Source organism: Mus musculus, chromosome 9, assembly GCF_000001635.26.
Source record: "Mus musculus strain C57BL/6J chromosome 9, GRCm38.p6 C57BL/6J".
Lineage (NCBI taxonomy): Eukaryota > Metazoa > Chordata > Mammalia > Rodentia > Muridae > Mus > Mus musculus.
In genome coordinates, this window is record NC_000075.6 from 117,713,063 (window position 1) to 117,737,845 (window position 24,783).

Below are 24,783 nucleotides of genomic sequence, written 5' to 3' on the forward strand. Positions count from 1 at the left end.
TGATGATGTTGTCGTTTCCTAATGGAAACCCACCCCTGGGAGATGTGGAGATCTTTTCAGAGACCTAGGTTTATGCAGCAATGCAGGACTCATCTGATTTATTAAGAACCTCAAAGCTTATCCATCACAGGGATGGGTACTAATTGGTCCAGTCTCAAGCAGATAAAACAGGAGCCCTATCCTGACTGGCCTTCTGCTGTGGAAGAGAAAAGCTTACGGAATAATTAACCAGAGCAAGCAGGGCTGTATGCCAAAACCATGGGCTACAAACACACTGGTCTTTGCTGGTGGCTTATGGCCTGCCCATTTGCCAGCCCTTGAAGTTTTATTAACTAGTTCCCCAGAATTGGAGATTCTAAACAAACGTAAGAATGACATGACGCTCAGAGGTGAGAGACCTTTTGATGGCTGACAATCCAGACAGGCAGAGATTAAGCAGCCTTCCCGGCACCCTAAGATTGGCCACTAAACACTGGACCACCATCATAACCATCCCTGGCTCAGTCAAACGCCTCAAGCAAATGGCCATCTGGCCACCTGGACACTCAGCACCTGCATCAGAATCTTTTGATGCCAGGATCTCTTGATGCATGGCTCATGAATGCAGCAGACTCTTGAAAAAATCTAAGGCCTTGTTTGGAGAAAGTGCAACAACCTATGGCTTGATATAAACCACTCTGAACTGGGAAGCTGGCACACACCTCTAATCCTAACTCTCAGAACATAGAGGCAGGAGGATCGTGAATCATGAGTTCAAAGTTCATGCTCATATATATAGTGAGTTTGAGGCCATCCTGGGCCATGTGAGAATCTCTTTCATAACAAGAGATAGATACTAGATACTAGATAGATAGATAGATAGATAGATAGATAGATAGATAGACAGACAACAGACATACAGACAGAAATAGATAGTAGACAGATGGATGAATGGATGGATAGATAGATAAATAGATTGATTGATTGGTTGACAACAGACATACATACAGATAGATAGTAGGTAGATGGATGGATAGATAGATAGATAGATAGATAGATAGATAGATAGATAGATAGATAGATAGATAAAAGACATACAGACAGAGATAGATAGTAGACGGATGGGTGGATAGATAGATAGATAGATAGATAGATAGATAGATAGATAGATAGATAGATAGATAGGTAGGTAGGTAGATGTGATAGGGAAGAAAGATCGAGAAAATAAATAATAAAATATGTGATTTCTATAATTCTGTACATAGAATAAATCCCAGATTCCATAGAAACTTACTAAAATTAAGTCTAATTTTGAATAGAGAGTCCAGCCCTTACAGAGTCCAGGCTCAGATTTTCCCCTGTTGTGTGGAAATTTGAAGTCACAATGAAAAGCAGACTGAACAGTGGTCAAGTCATTCAGAAATGACCTGCAAACAGTTGTCACACTGACTGGGAACAAAGCTGGAATTAAGAAGGGAATGGGGAAAAACCGGGCTGGCAGTAGAGCCTTCTGAGCATCGCACACAAAGGCAGCAGTCATGACGGCTGTCCAATGTTGGCTTCTAGCCTCCATCTCCTGTGGGTGGGAATGGTTCCTCTGCCATCCCACAGCTTTATCATCTCGGTCTCCATCTCCTTGAGTTTACAACGCAGGAGAGAGTGGTCTACAGAAGACAGGCTGAGAATGCATGGACAGTGGGCTGGGTGGAAGACAGGAGGGTAAGAATGTTTGAGGGGTGTTTATGATGGCTTGAGTTCAGACAGCCACCCCCAAGTGACCACTGAGCATGGGAGCAGCTTGTACCTCTAACCAGAGCTCTGGGCAGGGCTAGAGATAGGAGGATTGCTGGCACCAGAGAGTCTCCTGGGATGGGGAGGGCATCTTGCCACTTCCTCCTCTCCCAAGTTGGCTTATAACCTACTAAGAGAAGTAAAGTAAGACCCTCCCTCAGTGACATCCCATTCTCCCCTCATCCTGGTTTCACATTCCAAGGCTGAGAGACCAGAAAGTGTCTCCCCCTGTCTCCCTCCTCTTGCCTTGGTCTCACGCTTCTGCCTCCCAAGCATCTGAGACTGTGACCATGCTTCACCACAGAACGCTGTTAGATTCTGCCCCGTCTCTTTAAACAATTCCAGCTTCGGTCCTTTCATCCATATAAGGGGATGACTTGGTGTCCCGAGAACATTCAGACATGGCACTCACACAGCTGCTGTCGTCGCCTGGGCTGTCAGTCAGAAGTCTGCTTTGCTGAAACCTGGGGAAAGTGAAGGTCGACTACCACAACCAGCTCCAGGGAAGTCGTTCTGACCAAGTTCGTTCCAGTAAATTTCCAATCTTTCAGTTGTTCCAGAGCTGTGACCCAGAGGAACCAAGTTTCTAAGCAGAAAATGGATGTAAACAGAGCTCACATCTGCCTGTGTGTGGCCTCCTCAGACACAAACAGATTACTCAACCAGGGCAAACACAAGAGGTGCCAGTGTCAACCTCAGATGGTGACAGGGCCAATTATGACTTGGCTTGCCTCCTTGAATCTGAAATGTCACTTTGCTAGGGAACTGCCCCATGAGAAAGCCGCCACATCTTCACGGTGTTCATTCCCATCGATGTCAAAAACAAGAAGTAAAGGGGGACCTGCTTATCATGCCACACTGAAAACCTGCGAATCCCAAGCATTGGAGAGTAGAGATTCTTTGTTTAGCCCAGTGATCAACAGAACAAATACATCTGGGAAGAAAACCAGACAGAAGAAGGGAGTGCGGGAACACTGCAAAGCTCCTTCAACTTGGATCCCATTTCTACGGCCACTTGGTCGAAGCAGTGGCCTCGGAATGGCCTGTCTGTTTTTCGAAAGAAGCTAAAAACCTAGATGATTGCTGACATTAAATGTTTGGCAAGTGCTGAGCTGGGAAGATGGTTTTATCAGTAAAGTGCTTCTTGTGCAGGCATGAAAGTCTCACCCCTGCATCTGATTCCCGGATCCCACCTATACAGGGTCACATGTCTGAAATCCCAGACCTGGGAGGGCAGAGACAGGCTCATCCCTGAGGCTCTCTGGATGGTCCATCTCGCTCACTTGGCCAATTCCAAGAGAGCGAGAGAACCTGTTTTAAAATAAGGTGGACTGAGCTTCAACAGAAACTCCAAGGATGTTCTCTGGCCTACACACAAGCATACCCTCAGCCATGTGCACAAACATAAAGACACACATGTGTGCCCACACATACACATACATGCATATATTCATACACACTCACAGTATGCATATATATATATGTATATGTATATATACACATATACAGACACACACAAGTATATACATACACACACATTCACACACATGCCTATACACATGCACACACACATACATAGGCTGACAGCTGTGAAGTTTAAAGTTAATGCCAATCCAACCCAATATGCACAGGCTCTTCTGTGAGTCAAATTCTACAGGGGTGCTCAGGTTCCATGGTTTTTGTGGAAGCTGAGTACAGAGGGATTGATTCTCAGCCTCGGAGCCAGGAAACCAGAATACAATCCCAGCATGCACCACATCTTCACGGGCGAGGATGGACAGAGAAGTGTCTACTCCAGTGTTTGCTCCAGACTCAAATCAAAGCAGGCCTCGAGCTGTCACCAGGACTGTATGGAAATGAGCTAAGTGACACCCAGGCCACTCGATCACTGTCTGCTATGTCATGCCAAGGCCCAACTCCAAGTTCCAGTCCCTGTCTGGGCTGAAAACTCTTGCTAGGAATTTTCCCTCAGAGGACCTGCTCTTTCAGTCAGATGGGATGTAGGGAGGAAAGTTCTTAGGGGGAACTCGTAAATAAGCCTTTGTTGTTGTAAGGATTATGTGTAACCAGGAAACAAACAAAAAACATTTAAAGCATAAATTCAGCAGACATTAACATGGAGATGCAGATAAATGTTTTTACGGCTCAGCGGAGGAGTACAGTACCGACGGGCTCTCTAGCTTCCCACTAGACGCCCCATGTCGTCCTCAGCAGAGGAGTACAGTACCGACGGGCTCTCTAGCTTCCCACTAGACGCCCCATGTCGTCCTCATTGCCATTAAACTCTGAACTTACTAAGAGTTCTCCCTCTGTATCAGTCCCATCAATATATTCCAAATTAAGCAACAGGCCGGTGCCACTTTTGTTGTCCATGACTGATGAGGCTGAGGTGGCTGTGTTTTAGTTTATTGATAAAGAGAAGGACGAGAAACACTAACCGTTTTTCTCCATTATATAAAATTAAGTAATAGTTTATATTTGAGACAACCCGAGGGATTAATTTTTTTGAAACCTAATGCATGAGATAACTTGCATTAATAAACTATGTATTTATGTGCATGTGGGCGTGCCCACGTGTGAGTATTTACATAGCATGTGTGCAGGCACCCGTGGGTGTTAGAAGAGGAACTGGACCCCTGTGAATTGGAGCCACCTTCACTTGTGAGCCTCCCTGTGGGCACTGGGAGCTATTCCCTGGCCCTCTGCTACAGCAGTAAGTGCTGCCAACCACTGAGTCATCTCTCCAGCCCATGACTCGCATTTTTGATCCATTAATTCTCTTCCCTATGATAGTTCTGGGACTAACATTGCTCATAGCCACAAGTGATATGTTTGAGGTGTGTGGAGAAGGAATGACAACTCACTGAAGAGGATCAAGTTGCCCTTGAAGCTACTGTTTGGAGAAATGGGGTTTGTGTTTCTCAGTAGGGTCAAGGTAGACACTCAGAATCCAGCACCACCTTGAAGGAAAGCAACAGATAACATTTGCAACACGTTGCAACACGTGACAAACAATAGTATTGTAAAAATCAACGAGACTGACTAAAGGTTTCTGAGAAATAGAGTTCTTTCTAAACTTTCCCCTCCACACCCAGGTCTTACAAAGTGTTTCCTCTTAGCACCTAATTCTTGCATGTAATCCCTCCTGTGCTCTCCAGGGCCCTTCCAGGCTTGCTAAGGCACACACTGAGGCTCCTTTTTCCAGGCTTGCTAAGGCACACACTGAGGCTCCTTTTTCCAGGCTTGCTAAGGCACACACTGAGGCTCCTTTTTCCAGGCTTGCTAAGGCACACACTGAGGCTCCTTTTTCTCCCCTCAAGCTTTCCATTTGTTAAAAGACTTAATGTTAACTTGAAGTCAGCCTCTGACCCAACTTATTTGAGCTCATTTGAATATTCAATGAATATGAATGAAAATATGTGCCAGCCATTTTTACCACCCCACTTGGGAAGGGCAGAAGGAAGGAAGGGAGGGAGAGCGGCAGGGAGGGAGGGAGGGAGGGAGGGAGGGAGGGAGGAAGGAAGGAAGGAAGGAAGGAAGGAAGGAAGGAAGGAAGGAAGGAAGGAAGGAAGGAAGGAAGGAAGGGAGGGAGGGAGGGAGGGAGGGAGGGAGGGAGGGAGAAAGGAAAGATGGAAGGAAGGAAGGAAGGAAGGAAGGAAGGAAGGAAGGAAGGAAGGAAGGAAGGAAGGGAGAGAGGGAGGGAGGGAGGGAGGGAGGGAGGGAGGAAGGAAGGAAGGAAGGAAGGAAGGAAGGAAGGAAGGAAGGAAGGAAGGAAGGAAGGAAATAATTAAAGCCTCCCATGCTTGCTTTAATCACCTTCTCTATTTAATTACCATTGACTGAATTGTGTGACAGGGTCAATGTGTCTTTCATAACATGTACGGCCTTGCTATGCTTATTTTACTGACAATAGATTTGTGTTCCTTCACCTCTTGCAGAGGGGAAGCAGGTATTCTGAGAATCTGAAAACATCTGGCAGAATGCCCCACACTTGTTACACATCACAGCCGTTACTTGCAAAATTAAGTTATAGCCTAAATCTACGACTGCTCGTTATTTAAAAACCATACAGCAGCTCCCAGCTCTCCTTGATGCTTTAGGGAAGGAAGGGGAGGTGGACTCATTATTATGCCTAGAAAATCAGAAGAGCCCCGGTTGGATCTCTCTTGACCTCTTAGCTTGTTGCACTACAGGGACACGGAGCTGGGTAGAAATCACACCCCTGTGTGCTGGCAGATCTGACAGGGATCCTATTGAAGATACTAAAATAGGAGCTGGTGGGATTTATATATTTCCATCCAAGGAAGTGGAGACAAAGAGTAACCTGTCAAGTCACAGAGATTGTCTGTCTGTCCAAGGAGAAGGTTCACTTGAAGCAGTTATTTCTCTAGGCTTGGTAGAGCTTCAGAGCTTTGCTGTCCACACTTCCATGGAATATGTCCATATTTTCCAGTGAACCGCACGGCTCCATAGATGGTCCCATGTTCCCTGGAAATTCAGGTTCTGCCCCAAGCCACGCAGTATGCTATGTTGGCCACAGACTCCGGGGTACCAAGACTACCTCAAAGACTGACCAGACTGCAAGAGTGAGTTACAAGGTTTAAGTTGTTTTATAGACCTGCTTTTGTAGAATGAGGATATTTATTTCTTACTAAATGCTCCTGAAAGGTCTAAAAACCTTGGAAATAAAAATTTCAATTCCCTGGGAGGCAGACTGGGCTCCTCAGAAGGAGCCACTGACAATGGGCCTTTCGTCAACGACGGCCCTGACACAGGGAGGACAAGTCTGGAGCTGAGTCAGCTTCTGGGACACCTGGCTGGAGGAGATAGCAAGGCCAGAGCTGACCTGGTCTCTGAACATCTTCAAGGTCTCACCAATCATAATAGAACTAACATACAAGCCATAGTACAATCAAAATTGTTCTAATGTGACTGCCTTGCCCTTACCAATCATATTGGAGGTTACCTAACCCTTCTAGAAAATTCCCCTAGCCTGCATAAAAAGGGACATATCAGCCCCTTAAAGTCATTGCCATTTTGATGAATGGTTGACCCCAGTGTGCAGGGCATTTCTGCAGAATAAATGTTCTTTGCCTTTGCAAACTATTTGAGTCTGGGGTCTTCCTTCAGTGATTCTTGGACCCTAACACGATGTTTACAACTGAATGTTCAGGACAACATAGTTCTAATATCAAAACTTTGACTTTGTCTCTTCTGTCTGAATGACCATTTAACACAGAGTGCGTGCTGTACCTTTCCGGTTTCCCTGTTTCTCATTTCCTTGTGGATTGTGCTAAGATTGGGGAGGGTAAAAAGAGCAATAGGCTGCCTGGAGACATGGCAGGCTCTGTGGGCCTCTTATGATTTATGTCTCTGCTGGAATGCACAGAGCTCTGCAGTGATACAGGGGGTCACTCTGTATAGCTGTAAGGTTTAGTCTACAATGCTGCTTCCCAGCTGCCACTCTGGCCGTCTCACTCACGCACGGGGCTTTCAGACACCACTTGGAAGGGCTGGGAATTGCGTCAGCATCAGCCCGTTTCCATGTCTTCCTTTAGAAACACAAAATTGTTTGAGCGTTCACATCACACACATGACTGTGAGCTGCGCTGTATTAGACATTTGACATTTGTTTTGTCCTGGTAGCTTGGAACCCTGACTGAAATAGACATGGGGGTTTGGCTTATGACTCTGTCAGTAAGCTGGAAGAGCCTAGGGAAATGTCTGTCTCCTCCCACACAGCAGTCCAAGGGCCTATGAAGTGAGGGACGCAGATAGTCGGCTCTGAGGAAAGTCCAATGCCAATGACACTAGTCTTGGGGGCTCAGTGTAATGGGAAGGAAGTCGTAATGCCTTTGCTTATCAGATCAAATGAGGTCCATGAAATCATGGTTCCAGGAAATAAATAAATAAACAAACAAACAAACACTAGTGGTGCACATGCCTGTAATCCAAGCATTAGGGAGGCAGAGGCAGGAGGATCAGGAATTGAGGTTATCTGTAGCTACAGAGCCAATTCAAGGACAAGGACATCCTGGGCTAAATGAGACTCCATTAAAAAAAATACAATTAATTTTAAAAGGGAAGTAGCTCAAGTGAAACAGGAGAATTTTAGAGAAAGAAATAGATGTTGTCATAAATATCCCATAGATAGGGCTGGAGAGATGGCTCAGGGGTTAAGAGCACTGGCTGCTGTTCCAGAGGTCCTGAGTTCAATTCCCAGCACCCACGCAGCAGCTCACAGCTGTCTGTAACTCCAGTTCCAGGGCCTCCAACACTCTTACACAGACATGAATGCAGGCAAAACACCGAGGCACATGAAATAAATAAATACATACATAATGATGATAATTTTAAAATATCCAGTGACCGTATGAAAAATAAACATTTTAAAAAAATACAGTACTAACCAAGCACCCGTGTGGGCTGGAAGCTCCATCGATGGGCTGATAGTGAAATGAGTATTCAAAGCAAAAGGAAATTATGAATATACCCAGTTTGGGGGGGGTACATCCGTTACTTCTCATACTCGACAGGAAGAATTACAGGGAAATTTTTTTTCTTTTGGGTGACGTTTTTAGAAACATTGAGCCCACCCTGGCACGGGGAGGTACAACAGGGCAGAACACATGAAGCAGTGATGAAAGGGGAGAAGGCAGGAGGCGGGCCTGCAGCCTTCAAAGGTCCATCCTATTGGCCACTTCCACCAGCTAGGCTCCGCCTCTTACAGGTTTTGCACCTCCTTACCCAACCAGAGCCATCAGAAAAACCAGAATGCGAGGAGGCAAGATGGAGCCTGGACTGATGTGGCAGATAGCAAAAGGAGGGATTCTCCATGGCCACGGAGATAGCTAAGGCAGAGAAAGCAAAGGGTCGAAGGTGTGGGGGAAGAAACACCAGCGCCCTTTCCCTCAATAGGCCTATCCAGCTGTGTCACACGATGACCTGTCCGGCCGGTAAATTATCTGACGGCGCCGCAGCAGTACTTTGATAAAACATTTTTAAAGATCCAATGTGAGAAGAGTAACACCGAAGTAAGAGGCATGACACTCAACTGTCCCTGTCATGTGCTCTATCAGTTAAACGGGCCACGTGTAGCAAAAACAGTCGTGTTTTCTCATCTGTTAGCTTTAAGAATTTGTTCCATAGCTTCTGGTTGCCAGGACCTGAGGAGGCCCTGGAAGAATTTAGTGGAGGAAGAAGACATTGTGGTCTCCGCCTGTGTGGATCCTGGAAATTGGTCAAATAAAAGCAGAGGGGAACACAGCAGCTCCCTCAATACAATCACACACGGATGCGCCAAGGTTAGCAAAGGAGGCAGCTATCCATCACTCCTTTGCCGCCCTTGAAGTGCTGGAGACTCATTTTATTAATGGGGCTGTCAGATTTCTTTACAATGTCAAACAGATGAAGAGGAAATAGAAACAGAGCACTTGGCTGGCTGCGTTCTGAGAATCCAACCAGTGCGGCGACTGGATTCTAAAACACTGCAGGCCTTGACGACAGGGTGGCTGCAGAGAGAGCAAAGGGACTCTCATTCTCTCGGAATTTTTATAAGGGTTTTATAAATGCCAGAAGTAATACATGTTCTTTGAACACATCTAGCGATGCAGGGGAGACGCTGTGTGCCAGTAATAACACGCCAGCTGCAGGCCGTGTGATCGTGACTTAACCCAGAAGCGTGCTAGAACCAGTCTGCTGTATCACTCCGCCCTTGACTCTTGTCCGAAGCCTTTGGGAAGGAGGCTCTCAGAAACCTCTGGGACGAACGGAACCACAGTCCCACCCTCGAGTTCCCACTATTCTTCTTTAGCTCCTGTGAAGCGCCAGGAAAGACTTAGCTGCGCAGGGACTGAAGAGCATCTTTACAGGTGGAGAAGAGGTAGCAACGTCGGGATGTTGGTGTGAAAAGGTGTCCTGATTTTCCAAAGAACCGGGAAATGAGCACTAGGGAACGGGAGTGGAGTTCGGACAATGGTGTGGTTGATATCAAGCCATCGTGAAGTTTTAGTATGGGAACTAAATAATTTGAAGTTGCTTTATAAAAACCCAACTTAATTTTCCTTAATTCTGGACAGCGTCACGGGTAGAAAGTAACGCGCTAGAGAGAAGATTTTACTGTTTTGAGCTGACATCTAAAAAAAAAAAAAGAGAGAGATGGCCAGAAGTCTAGTGGACTGACTAGAAACTCACATTTCTATAGAGTGTTGATTGATGCCTCTGTGTTGATGTGGAAGAAGATCCGTACAAGTTGTAGAAAGTTTTTATCCTCTCAATAACATCCATCAATTTCAAGCACAATAAGAGAAATCTGGCTGGATAGAAGCTTACCTAAGTACAGGCAGGGGACTAGACTTACTCACAAGGCCAAATGACTGCAGCTTGATGTGACTGACAACTGGCTCAGAATTGCTTCTGTGTTATTAAGATGTACAGTGTCTAAGCCACGGTGTAAGAAGAGGGTGGAGTGATGAATTCAGGAATGTCAAGCTCATTTGATGCCTTTGTGTTGGTAAGAAAATAGAGGTCCTTAGGCAGGTGTGATGGCAGAATCTAATGCCAGAATTTGGGAGCAGAGGGCAGGGGACCACACGTTCAATGGTAGAGTGCATACCACTTGTCATGGGTAAAGGCCCTGGGCCAGATACCTACAACAAAATCAAAACAAGAGATTGGAAAGATTCTCAGGTAGTAAAGTGCTTGCCTCACAAGTATGAGGACCTGAGCTCAGATCCCCAGAGACTCATAAAATCCAGACACAGGAGCCTGCATCTGGAATTCCAGCCTTCTTTCTGTGGAAGTGTAAGGAAAGGACAGGGCAAGCCTCAGAGGCTCTGTGGTGATTTCAGTGAAAATACCTTCTGTAGGTTCATAGACAGTGGCACTATTAGGAGGTGTGGCATTGCTGGAGTGGGTGTGGCATTGCTGGAGTGGGTGTGGCCTTGTTGGACTGGGTGTGGCCTTGTTGGAGTGGGTGTGGCCTTGTTGGAGTAGGTGTGGCCTTGTTGGAGTGGGTGTGGCCTGTTGCAGGAAGTGTGTCACTGAGGATGGACTTTGAGATTTCATGTGCTCAAGCCAGGCTCAGAGTCTGGCTTCTCCTGCTGCCGGATGATCTGGATGCAGATCTCTCAGCTATCTCTCCAGCATGATGTCTGCCTGTGTGCCGCCATGCTTCCTGCCATGATGACAGTGGACAGAATCTCTAAACTGTAAGCCAGCCCCAGCTAAATGCTTTAAGAGCTTCTTTGGTCATGGTATCTCCTCACAGGAACAAAAACCTTGGTTAAGACAGGTTCTTAGTAACATAACATACTCAGCAGTAATGAGACCCCTGTCTCAACCAAGGTAGAAGACAAGGACTGACACCCAAGCTTGTCCTCTAACCTCCAAATGTGTACCATGGAGTATGCATACCTATGCTTATATATATGAACACACACACACCATAGATACACCTACCAGATATATACACACACATACCATAGACATACACATACATGTTTCATAGACATACACAAATATAAAATAGATACACACATGTACACACTCACACATACCATTGGCACCACACATTCACACAACATACACATATACACACATCATATACACAAATGCATATCTAATATACACACATACCATGCATATGCACACACACACACATATACACACACAAACACACACAGCATTTGGCTTGGTAGCTTGGAGCCAGCCTCCATCTGCCTCATTTGCCAAATGCCCTTCTATAGTTCACAGTCTCACAGCTGTGCAGAGCTCACGATACGCCCTGTGCTCAGCACTGCTCAGACCCTAGCTCATACATCTGCCTCTGGAGAGAGTATTAAGAGAAACTGCCAAAGGAGACACTTGCAAAGATAAAAGAATAGCGGTCAGTCTGGGAAATAAGTCACGGGAGGAAGGACAACAAGCCTCAGAAAGGGCTCGAGTGACACTCAGCAGACCATGAGAGCTGACGCCAGCTATTTCAAAGAAGGGAGATTTGAGTGATTCTGGGTAGATCCACCAGGTCAGATGAGGCCTGCTGTGTAGACTGGATGCCCTACACAGGGGCGAGCTCATGTATTATGTCGATTCTCAGGTATAACGAGATCCATTTCCACTTCAGTTAGAGGGATGCTTTCCCATCATCGTGCCAAGCTCTGGTGGCTTCTTTTGAAGGCTTGCGTTCTTTGTAAGCTGGAGAATTTGTTCTGCTGATCAAGAAGATCACGGAGGAGCGACCGAGAGAGTCCAGCCCATAAAGTGCTCAACTTATAAACAGAAGGACCTAAGTTCGATTCCTAGAACCTACACAGAGAAGTATTTTGTAATCCCAGTAATGAGCTAGGCAGATCCCTGAGGCTCGCTGGCAGGCCACCCGTGCCTGCTTGGTGAACTTCAGGCCAAATGAGAGGCTCTGCCTTGAAAAATAAAGTGAACTGGATGGTTCCTGAAGAATGATACCTGACAGTAACCTCTTCTCTACATGTATGCATACATGAGAATCCACATATATATATATGCATACAAGCTCACATGCATACATATGTATGAATATGTGCGAACTCCATACATACACACATACATACATGCATGCATACATACATGCATGCCTGCATACATACATGAGAATCCACATATATATATGCATACAAGCTCACATGCATACATATGTATGAATATGTGCGAACTCCATACATAAATACATACATACATGCATGCATGCATGCGCATGCCTGCATAAATACATGTGAACCCACATGAATGTACACATACAGACTTATGTGCATACATACATGTGAACCCATATAAATATATTCATACAAGCTCACATGCATACACATGTATGAATCCACATGAATATGTATAAACTCCATACATACATATGAACCCACATGAACATGTGCGCACAAACTTAACAGATACACAGATAATTATATAAAAGATATTCCACTGAGCAAAGTTTGAGCCCATACATATTTTCCAAGATAACCTGTAATTCCACAGGATGTCGCTTGCACACACTTATGGTGTTATAAAATACCGTTATAAATCAGATGGGTGTTCTGCACTCGACTCCTCCGCAGTCTAGCAGCAGAGGAAGACATGTATGCAACTGTAATGCTAGCATCTACACAATTGCTAAACGAGTCCCACTAACTTCAGGATAAACCCATATCAGAGAAGACAGCCACTTCCTCAGTGTCCTTGCCTATAAGGACTGCAGCCTGAGCCATCCGATGATTCACCAAGCATATTTATTTTCTTGTGTTTAGACATTCCACTCCCGTAGCACTAGTATGAATATATTTACTCACAAGTCCCCACTGAAGTCTGTCTCCTCTAGGACATATGGTTCCTTCAACTCTTTCTACCCATTACTTGTTTCTGCCTGAGAAATGTTTATGTGACCCTAGTCATGCAGGCATGGATACAAATAACAACATAGATGTAGAATAGGAATAAAAACAAACATTTGCCAACGAATCTTGATGACGTTTGTCTTAAGTAGATTCCTAGATATACATCCAGATTTTTCTATTTATTACAACAAATGCATCTTTGCATACTAGTGGGATGGATGCCTTATTTTTACATGGAAAATTCCATCTTGACTGGATATGTGGTACCACAGGATACAGAGTACCTTCAACGTTCCTCAGATTTGATTGACAGTTTGATCTTCTAACTGTCAATGCTGAGGGAACCGCTTTGCATACATCCCCAGTACAAAATGGCAGAGGATGTTTAGGGTCATCTCAGAAACTGTTGGAAGCTGTGTCTTAATCTCCAGCCAAAATTCATTTAATGATTTTTCTTTGAAATGCAAGTTGTGACTCAAACAGCAATATTTAAAACCAAATATTCTAACACATTATAATCCAAAGACATGACAATTTAAAACTTACATGCAGATGGATGATGTTAAGAAATCATTAAATCATTAAATCATTTTTTCTGTAATTAACCCATTATGATTCTGTAAGATCATAAAAATTTGTATGTCCAGTGAAAACATTGCAGGTGCTAAGCTATGATCGTCTCAGACCTGAGCTGACGTCTCAGGCAGCCCTCCCTGGTGCTGTGTGGTGTGGCCCTGTGCACCGTACAGGTTCCATGCTGTGGACCCAGAACCAAGGGTGCTGTGAAATAATGGGATGTAGCATGGGGCAGGAGAAAAGGGGTGCTGTGTAAACATCTCAGACTCATTATATTTTAGTTTCAACTGATTTTTATCATTTATTACAATTCTGAAAGACTTCACTGGTTCCAAATTTCTCACAATCCCTAAATTTGGTTAATCAACCAGACATGGGGTGGCCTACGGTTTAAGAAGCTGAGCCCCAGGGTACCAGGGAGCAGATTCAAACATGGTGGCCTGTGCCCAGCTGGCACTCATGGTTCAGTTCTGTAAGCCAGAGCTGCCGTGCATACTTCTTATTGATCCTGTACGGATTCGCTGCCCATAAGGCTCTGGTTTATTCCCATTGTTTCAGCATAATTTCTAACACTACTCCTTTGACTCACCAGAGTGCCCAGCCTGAGTGAGGATTCCATGACCAGGCTAACACTACCCCCCCACCTGCCCCGTTTTGAATGCTCTATGTTCTAGTTTGTGTAATACACAGGAAGACACTTAAAAAGTACCGAGTAATTTTAATTGAACAAGACACCTTATTGATGATCATTAACATTGCTTAAGTATCTTTAATGCAAAGCAGATTAAAACCCGAACAAAATGCTAGCTTCTGTGGAAATGAGGTGGAGAAAAAAAGAAAAACTCTCAAGAAAAAAGAAACAGGAAATTCTAATTTTTATAGGATTTTTAAAAATTGATTGTATGCATATGTATGGGTGTGTCACAGGTCACAACAGAGATTAAAGGACAATTTTTGGGAACCCCTTTTCTCCTTTCACTATGGGTGACAAGATCAAACTCAGGGCATCGGGTCTGCATAGCAAGCATCTCTACCTACTGGCCTGTCTTGCCAGCCCAGGAAATTCTTAAGCTGAAAAATGTTTATGATGTCAACATTCTAGCTAAAATATAGGTGCACATTCATAGTCGTGTTTATTCATCAATTCATTGACTCGCCTAACAACAAGAATGTAAGAGCAAATTGGCTCAAGGAACACTGTATTATGTGTAGGTAATAAAACAGGTAAGTTGAAGTATCAGGCTAGATATTCCTATGTCAACAGTCCTTTCTGTTCTTAAGAATAGAAATTGAAGTGGAAGGGAAATAAGAGCAGATAGGCTTTTCAAGGTGTTTTACATATTATTGTTAGCAAATATGATGGACTGTAACCATCTTAAACAGAAATGGTTTGTCCCTCGGTGGCTCTGCTCATTTCGGTTATGCATTTTTTCCTAGTGCCTCTCCTGCCTGGGGATTTATGGTTTAACAGACTGTAATGGGCCAGATAAAGCCATTCATCATGCAGGCTTAATGTAGGATAGGAAATTTAACTTGGTGAGCGTGATATATAAATATTGGTCTTTTTGGAACACACAGAGCATATTTAACTAAGTCCTGAATGCAGGCTATATACTGTGTCTCACGTCTGAGGGAGCTGGGAAGGAAGACGCTTCCTCCTGAGGTGTGTTGCAGCCTTTCCAGACCTTGGCCCTCTCAGAACACTTTCATCCCATCACATTCTCTACTCATGTTAATGTCTATACTTCCATGCCTGGCATTTGCATCTCGCAGGCAAGAGGTACAAGCTCTACCCGTGTTGTACTGCCCTATCCACCCAGCAGAGCGACTGCCATCTTTGAAAGACCTGTTGTGTCTGTTTGCAAAAAATCACTGCAGCTGGGCTTTCTGACTACCGAGGAAGGAGGTGAGGGCAGGGGGAGTGTTATTAGACCCTCATCTGAGTCTCCAGCCATGCCTTCTGATCAGTTGCATGCAGTTCTGCTATAGCAGCACCTGATCTTAGGTCTTAGGGTGGGGCTAGGGCATTAAGGGCTGGGGAAGACAAAGAGAGGGGGTTCCATCTGCCTAGCCATGGGGGACCCTTCCAGCAGAGGGATCCTTCTCTTGTGGCTGCTTGAAGGTCACTGCTCCCACTACAACCTCCTGACCCATGCTCTGTAAATAAGTCTGCCAAAGCCATTGGTCACCCAGGTTGAACGTAGATGGGATCAAGCTTTGGTTTGTCACTGGAGTCGTAGAAGGATGGGTCAGAGCTTATTTTCCCCAACAGCCACCTAAAAATTCCAGAGTTGGGTCTGCCTTGGTGGATTTTATTCACATCGATGTTTAGAATGTCTCTGAGCACAGTTGGTGCCAATGAAGATGGTATTACGGGACTTTTAATGCCCTGTCTAGACAGCCTATTCACAGACTGCCAACCGTAACATATGTCAGAAGGGGTGCTTCGGATGGTGAATGTGGCAATCACCACAGGAGCTGACTGAGGCTCTGCATCAGATGTTCGAGGAAGAGAAATTATTTTCAGGATGATTGGTCAAAGGCAATGGCTTGAGTTCTTAGCCAACCGTTCCAGCACGCTGCGCGAAGCCACGATTTACAATGAGAGATCAGGAAGTGCTGCTGCAGGTCTTCATTTAGTGACAGGCCAGGCTGAGAGAGCCCAGTGGAGCCAGTCCATTCATAGAATCGAGATAACACGGGCAGTGGCTGGGGAGATGGCTCAGTCAGTGACGTGCTTACCACACCATCATGAGAACCCATCCGAACCCCTAACACCTGTATAAAAGCCAAGCCTGGCAGTGATCCCCATGATGGGGGGGGGAGTCAAGAGCATCTCGGGGACTTTAGTGAGAGATTCCCCCGTCTCAAGCAGTAAGATGGAGATGATACCAGATGATGCCTCATGTGAATCTCTGACCTCCACATGCATGCACACACATGTGCAAGCACATGGGAAAATAAATATGCTAGCATAAACATTTTAGCATGAAATATTTTAAAGAAATTAAGAACATTTAAATAAAATAAAAGTATATGTGGCGCGGTGGACCGTGCCACAAGAGAGGAGATCTGGTAAGTAGCAAGTTTGGAACCCTGGTAAATCTCATAATTGAGGATGGTAGGGGTTGGAACTAGCTCCTGACCAAGTACCTGTCCTGGAGCATGTGACCACAATATTCCATTAAGAGGACCACGACAATCGGTCACCGTAGCATAGAACCTAGAGTTTTCCATGCTAATGTGGTATCTAGATAGGCCCCGAGTGTTTAGCCAATGAGCTTCCCTTCCTGGGCATCCATTCCTGCAAAACGTATTTAATCTCTGATCCACATATGCATCTTCATCCACCACGAACAAAACAGTTTGGATAAGCAAGGACCACCTCCTTCATCAAGGACCCACAGGGGATGGCCTTCTTCAAACAGAGCCACCGCCCCCTCCAGCCCCACCCCCCATCCTGGCACTCACTCAGAGCTAAGCTAGATTCGCCATCCCAGGCTTATCACAGGTTTTCAGATTCCAGTTCCCAACTCCTTGAGGTCCCCAGTGTTGTCTGTATGCACAGGAAGATGGGAACCACAGCATCTGTCCCAGCCCCCACCGTTTCTCACCCAGAAAACCACAGACTGGGATCCTGTACTGGTTAGTTTTGTGTCAACTTGACACAGCTGGAATTATCACAGAGAAAGGAGCTTCAGTTGAGGAAATGCCTCCATGAGATCCAACTGTAAGGCATTTTCTCAATTAGTGATCAAGGGGGAAAGGCCCCTTGTGGGTGGTGCCATCTCTGGGCTGGTAGTCTTGGGTTCTATAAGAGAGCAGGCTGAGCAAGCCAGGGGAGGCAAGCCAATAAAGAACATCCCTCCATGGCCTCTGCATCAGCTCCTGCTTCCTGACCTGCTTGAGTTCCAGTCCTGACTTCCTTTGGTGATGAACAGCAACATGGAAGTGTAAGCCGAATAAACCCTTTCCTCCCCAACTTGCTTCTTGGTCATGATGTTTGTGTAGGAATAGAAATCCTGACTAAGACAGACCCCTATCCTAGACTTCATTTCACCTCCCCTGAGAGGCATATCGGTGGTGTTCCAACACCCCAGCAGTGAGACAGAAACACAGAATGACAAGTATGCACCCAAGTATTACAATTCTCAGCTGCTATGCTAGATTTTCAAGTTCTTGTCAATATCTGAAGGTTTTGCCAAAACTAACGCAGAACCTCTGTATATGTGCATCTCAGGGAAGACAGATTAAAATGAAGACTGAGGCTCTGAGTTGCCAAGGAATACAGGGCTCTCTCTCTCTCATTTTTGCTTCACATTTCAAAATATCTCCAGTTACTCGAGTCCCTTCAGTTCTCCACATTTCATGGTGGTAGACCACCTCACAGCTGCCTGTGCTGGACACTGAAGACTGAGGAAGCCCTAGTCCCATGTTCTCCACAAGCTCAGAAACATCTGGTTTAGGGGAGCCGACCCATGTACAGATAGAGACAATACGAACTGTCGATTTTCAGCTTGCCTGACTGCTTCAGCTGTCTGCAGCCATATGTACAGGTTAAGGAAGAGATTTACAAAATTATGATAATGTTCTTCCCTTACGGAGTTCAGAATCTAGACTATGAAGAGTGTGGAGAAACAGGGAGGTAAAATCCCAGAGACGCTGAGAGCAGGAAGGTTAGCCCAGATGCTGAGTTGGTGTTCTCTAGGAGGGTCACTGGAGGATTCAGAGAGGGAGAGAGTGGGACTGAGGAGGGGATGGGATTTCAGGGCCAGAAGACAGAGCCGGGCAAGGAGGCAGGGAAACTGCAGCCAGGAAGTATGTATAATTTTTTTTTGAAGACTAAATTTAAACAGGAAAAGTAAAGGTGCAAATGTGGGGGTACAGCCTGTACTGCAGGAACTGCTGTGCTCACTCCCCAGAGCCACAAGATCAGGAACAATAAAGCAACGGAAGAGCTAGAGCTTAGATCAGGGGGCAGATGTCCCCAATAACCGGGACAGAAGAAACCCACACACCCACGTGGTGACCACATGCAAAACACGATGGCTGAGGGATGGGTCTGAGGGCTTGGGGTGTGTGTGTGTGTGTGTGTGTGTGTGTGCACATGTGTGCTCGACTGGGTGTGAAATGGCTGATAAGAACCTTCCAGGGATCCTCCTACCTCTAATACCTTGATGGTGAGACTGCAGATGCTCACTGCCATGTCTGGATTTTTACATGGATGCTGAGTACCAAACTCAAGGTCTGTTTGTGCAGTAGACACTTGACCCACTGTCCCACCTCTTGGCCACTGTTTAAACAACTCCAGTTGAAAGCCAGCCTCCACCTCCTCACCAGGAACTGATGCTTCAAAGATGGCTACCCTGTGAGATGTTCCTGTTGCAGGCTCTGTGCTCTCATGTGCCAGGGTAAGATAGTTATCTAGGGGGCTTGGCTTTAAACTTTCTTTTCTAAACTGGAAAATGAAATTCTTGGTGGATTTGAACAGAAAATGTGAGTGTCCAATGAAGCCACGGTGTGCTTCTGCACATCACCCCATGTAGGTCTGTCCTTTCCCCCAGTTTTAAGAACATTAGAGCCATGAAGTAGACACACAAGCCTTGTGTCATGAAAGAGGCCATCAGGCCTGTAAACTATGCTCTAAAGTACCAGAAATTATTCTAACACTCTCTTGAAATGTTAGACAATTAGGGAGTCATGGGCTGTTTCTTTGTTTATTAACCATGGTAAGACAGCATGAGACAAAACAATGAGGTACAGTGTAAAGTAGCAAGAGAAATGACGACAAAACCCAAGGTTATATATTACATATACACATACATCATATACATACATATACATACATGTACATATACATATATATGGTATTTTTACTTATTTGGTCAGGGTCTCATGTAGTCCTGGATGGCCTCAAATTCAATTATGTAGCTAAGGGTGACCTTGAACTTCATATCCTCCTGCTTCTACTTTCTGAGTGCTGAGGTTTCAGGCATATGCCATCATATATGGTTGATCAGTGTTGGGGATTGTTGGGCCCTATTTGGCCTTGGTTTGGGCCTTGAGAACAAACCTGAGCCTGGCTTGAGTTTCTGCGGCATTGTGGGAGAATCTAAGCCTGCCTCCAGTTTTGAGACCTGTCTCAGTCTGTATCAGGGGTGACTCAGCAAGACCTGTTTGGCCCTGCCTTTGCCCCACCGTTGCTGATGTAGAGCTTTGCTATTGGCCCTGTCAGTTACTCCATATCCTCCATCACCCTTCCCCACCTCCTAGGTCATTTTACTCCACAAAAAATCCCCCTCCCTATGTTCTGAAATTATATAAGCAAGAGGCTGATGCCATAAAGTTGAGTTCCTTCTTCGACAAGACTCCCAGCTCAGAGTGTTTCTTTTGGGCTGTTGACACTCGACATCCTGCTCTGCCCCAAGAGACCTTGGTGGGACCTGGATCTTTCTCCTCTCCCCTGGACCTGCCCACAAGGAGCTGGCGGGGGATGGAACCCAGGGATTCATGAATACTAGGAAAGTACTCTACCAAACAAGGTACAGCCTCAGTCTATGACACTAAGATTTTTATATAAAGCTGACAAATTTTTCCATATGATTGAGTCTTGGAAGGCTTAGCTGAACAAGTTAGGATATTCATAATTCTTCTTAATATACTGATCCCATAACTGCTCCCACACAGATAATGATAGACAAAATAATTAGTTCAACTTGTATTTGGAGAAGATGCTCTCCATTGCAGATTTCTTACCTGGGACTCTCCTAATTGTGTTTAAAGACTGGAGAAAGTGTTCTCCCACCCTGTCAGGTCCCTCTCTTAAAATGCCCTTCCATAAATAAGGCTAATAGCCTCATTTTCTTTATGATAATGGGATTAACTATTTATGGGCACAGCAACAGGTCAAATCCAACCTCCATTACCATCAGATGCAAACAGTCAGTAACTGCTTTCATGACTTTTTTTTTTTTTAGTGTGAAGGATGTAACACATCATTTCACATAATTATTGATTTTTGTCAAATACTATCAGCAGAAGCTGATCCTGAAAATAACAGGGGTAAGATAATGAGATGCACTTATTGAAAGCACAGGGTACTTACTGCTGGAGAGGAGAGAGAGGAAGCTTTTATGCGTTGACTTTTTCTCCAGCATTGCATAAACCAGAGGTGATGGCATATGCTTGAAATCTCAGCACTCAGAAGGCGAAAGCAGGAGGATCTGAAGTTTACAGTCATCCTTAGCTACACAGAGGCCACCCTGGACCACACGAAACTCTGACCAAATAAATAAAATTGGGATGTAGCCCCTAGACATTAAAGGGGGGCTAGGAAGTTGGCTCTAGTGGTGGGAAGCCTGCGGCACAAACATGAGGACCTGATTGTGGATCTCAGTTACCCACAAAAATGTCAGGCATGGCTGTGTTAATCTTTAATCCAGTGCCAGGAGTATGGAGACTCACAGGCCAACTTCTTAAGCCAAATATTAAGCCCCCAGTGCAGTGAGGGACTCTTCTCAAAGAAGAAAAACAGTAGTTACTTGTGATTGATGAAGATACCCACCCTTAGCTTCCTGTGGTGTTTGAACAAGAATGCCTGCTCCCCCATATTTGAATGCTTTGTCCCCGTGGAGTAGCACTATTTGAAATGATTAGAAGGATTAGGAGGTGTGGCCTTGCTGGAGGAAGTGTGTCTCTGGGGGTGGGCTTAAAGATTTAAAAGTCCAAGTCAGTGTCAGCCTCTTGGCTTGTGGATAAGATCAGTAGCCCATAGCTACTGATTCTGTGCCTGCCTACATGTCACCTTGCTCCCTGCTATGATGATGCGTTCTTTCATAAGAGTTGTCTTGGTCATGGTGCCTCCTCACAGCAACAGAACAATGACTAAGACACTTCATACATATATACATACTTACTGGTGTACACACACACACACACACACACACACACACACACACACACCCCTATGGAAAAGAAATAGAAAAGACTACTATAGCTATCTATCTATCACTGCACCAAAATAGACAACCACAAAACGAAAAATAATTTATTTGTTACTAGAATAAAAACCAGTTTTCTATTACAATTAGCAAAGATAAAATAATACAAATAATATAGGCTATTGGGTCTGTTCTTCTGGCTTATGGTCTTAAAGTTTAAAGACATACTTTGTCAGAATACTCCTGTGACTGACCTATTACTAAAAGCAACATATAATCCAGGAAAACCATGATTCTAACTTTGAGGTTATCATATGAACATGAATGGAGAAAAGAATTTTTATTCTGTGCTTCATTTCTGCCTGCCTCAGAATCAGCCTCTCTCTCTCTCTCTCTCTCTCTCTCTCTCTCTCTCTCTCTCTCTCTCTCTCTCTCTCTTCCCCCCCCCTCTCTCTCTCATATTTTCCCATTCAGGTAGTCATCAGCTCATACTAAAACTGACTCAGAAGAATTAATTCTCTTAGTTCCCTGTGAGGCCACTCTCTGCTCTGTGAGTTCAGTTCATTTTACTGTAAGCCTTAAAACTGTGGCACCTCTATCTATTACGCCATCTTTGCCACACTGAAAATGAGGGCAGCTTGCCCTGTATCTGATACTGTCACTGAATTTGGCCTCTAACAGAAGTCACTTAGAGGTGACACCACTTAATAAAGTGTTTTCAGTTAGTCCACCTTGGACTAATTAATATTTCACTCTATAAATTGTTTTAGAGACTTGGCTACTCAGTGGGTGGACCCGAATTCAGGGATTCCTACATCAAATAGTGAGCAAGCGAATATCAAACGCATTGCCAGCAGACTAAGAGGTAAGTACAGTCATGTTTTGTAGTTAGCATAAAGCAGAAGTGTTATTTGGATTTTCATTATAAGTATCTCCCGAGGAGAAACTGTCAAAATTTCTAATGTGTGAGGTGTAGAAACAACTCCAGAATTGCTGTTTTTCAGGCAGTTTTGAACCAAACTTTCTAAGACCACAACTTCCCAGTGCCTCTAAACTTCCAAAAGGACAAGGTAAAAATCAGTCTCAATGTTTTGCCCAGTTCATTCACTATGAGAGGCAGAGGCCCTGCCCCCTTTGCCTCCTCCTCTTCCTCTCTGTGCTACTGGATGAAGGTTCCTGCCGAGGGCTGAGATTCATTTCATCTACTGTAATGGTTTCCAGCACAGATATTGCTTGGTTTTTTTGTCTGATTTTTTTCCCTTCCAACATCCACATTCTGCACTTGAAAATGAGCTACAGTCTGCTGGGTCCTTCAGTGTCCACCCTGTATCTCCCAGAGGCAAACATATTGATTTTATATAACACCGAGTCCTTTCTGTTCTCATTCACTTTGAGTAGTACATATCAAAAGTCATTATTTCTTACTTTTTCTTTTCCTAATAAGAAAAGACTAGCTCCTTAGGGTAAATACGACTGTAACACTGGGTGATTATCATCACTCCAGGACAACTAGAACAACAAAAACAACAACAACACAACACAGCCTCACCTTTGGGTCACAGTACTTAGCCCAGGCTGGCCCCAGTCTTGCTACCCTCCTACCATAGTATCTTAAGTGTTGGGATTACAGCTGTGAGCAGCCACTCCCCTTTTTGCTTGCTTGTTTGTTTGTTTTTCACTTCACTTTTAACTGTTTATCTCACAGGTATAAGACACACACATTTACCAGTAAAAGCCTATAGCCACACTTCAATGGGTACCACCTGTTGTTTCTATTTCTCAGCAGTGCCAAGGTCAGTATTGGTGTGGTGGTATGTGATGATGTGGTGTAGAATCAATGGGTAATCCCATTATCCAATCGCCTTGTCCCGAGGTGTCTCTTGCCATCCTCGCAAGGATTCCTGTGCAAGATGCACTGAGATCAACCTGCGGTGATAGATGGGGAATCTCACCTCAGCCACAGTGAGCCCAACACATACCTTCCTTATTATATGGAACATTTGCCTGCAGGGATTAATATTAGCCCTGGGTTGCTCTTCATTTATTTTGGACCAGATGCATTTGCTACTGGCAAGTGGGTGCTTCGTGTTTTGGCCAGTGAGAGTTCTGTAGCCTAAGAACTAAGCAAAATTCATAGGTGGCAATGTTGTAAATGTGCAGTGAGCCCACAAAGGTCTGCATTTAGCAAAGCATGCCAAGACATCCTGCAGTTCACACTGAACCTGAAAACCTGTTGCACGACAGAGGTGTGGAGGAGGGTCTCCTTGGGGTAGGGGTTTCAGTCAGACCTGTCTGACACACAACTCTCCCTGGAATGGCTCTCCCCCCAGGATCCCTGACTTTGACCTTCTCCTTTGGAAGGACTCATCACTGACAGCTCAGCACACTCCTGAATCGTTCTTCCATAAACCTCCTGAACCTGCTTAGTAACGTGTAGGCTGTGGATCTGATGACTCACAACTAATATTCCTGTCTCTAAAACCATGTTAAGCTCACTGTCAACCAAAGGAAAGTACTTCAAAATTGTAATACCACTAATGCTGAAGGCAACAGATGTAAAAACTGGGTCTTCTGGTCCTCTGGCATCCACGAGTTTGTCTCTGCATAGCTTATCATCAGCACATTTAACCGTGGTAAATATGGCGGCTCCATTTAAGGAAAACACAGGTATTAGGAGTACACTTGAGATCATGAGATGGCAGGGTCATGAGCTCATATATGTGTGTATGTATATGTGTATATATGTGTGTGTGTATATATATGTGCATGTGTATATGTATATTAGTATGTATATGTGTGCATATATATATACATATATATATGTACATAAAATTTCCCCCTTGCCTTTCCTCCTCCAATTCCACCCATGTAATCCCCTTGTTCCCGCTGAATATCATGGTAAATGAGGTCCAAAGAGCCCCAATGACTCACGCAAGCATGCAGCTCCTAGGTTTCATAAATATTCAGACCTTTCTGACTGTAAAACTCAATCTCATTCATTACCCAGCTTCTTCCCTTTAGTATATTTAGTTCTTTCTACTTAAAGTCCAGGCCCTGATGAACTGCCTTGGCACCAGCTCGTGCTTATGAGAAACAAAGATCTCAAGCCTCCACCCTTGTCAGACCAAGCTAATCAG

At 44.7% G+C, this 24,783-nt stretch overlaps 1 long non-coding RNA gene across 1 annotated transcript; it reads left to right on the plus strand.

Annotated features, from left to right (window-relative positions):
* Window positions 1–5,544: 5,544 nt before the first annotated feature.
* Gm39450 lies at window positions 5,545–12,222 on the plus strand. The gene is made up of 2 exons (XR_871330.3): window positions 5,545–10,282; window positions 11,867–12,222. It is a non-coding gene; the product is annotated as a predicted gene, 39450 (long non-coding RNA).
* Window positions 12,223–24,783: the final 12,561 nt, after the last annotated feature.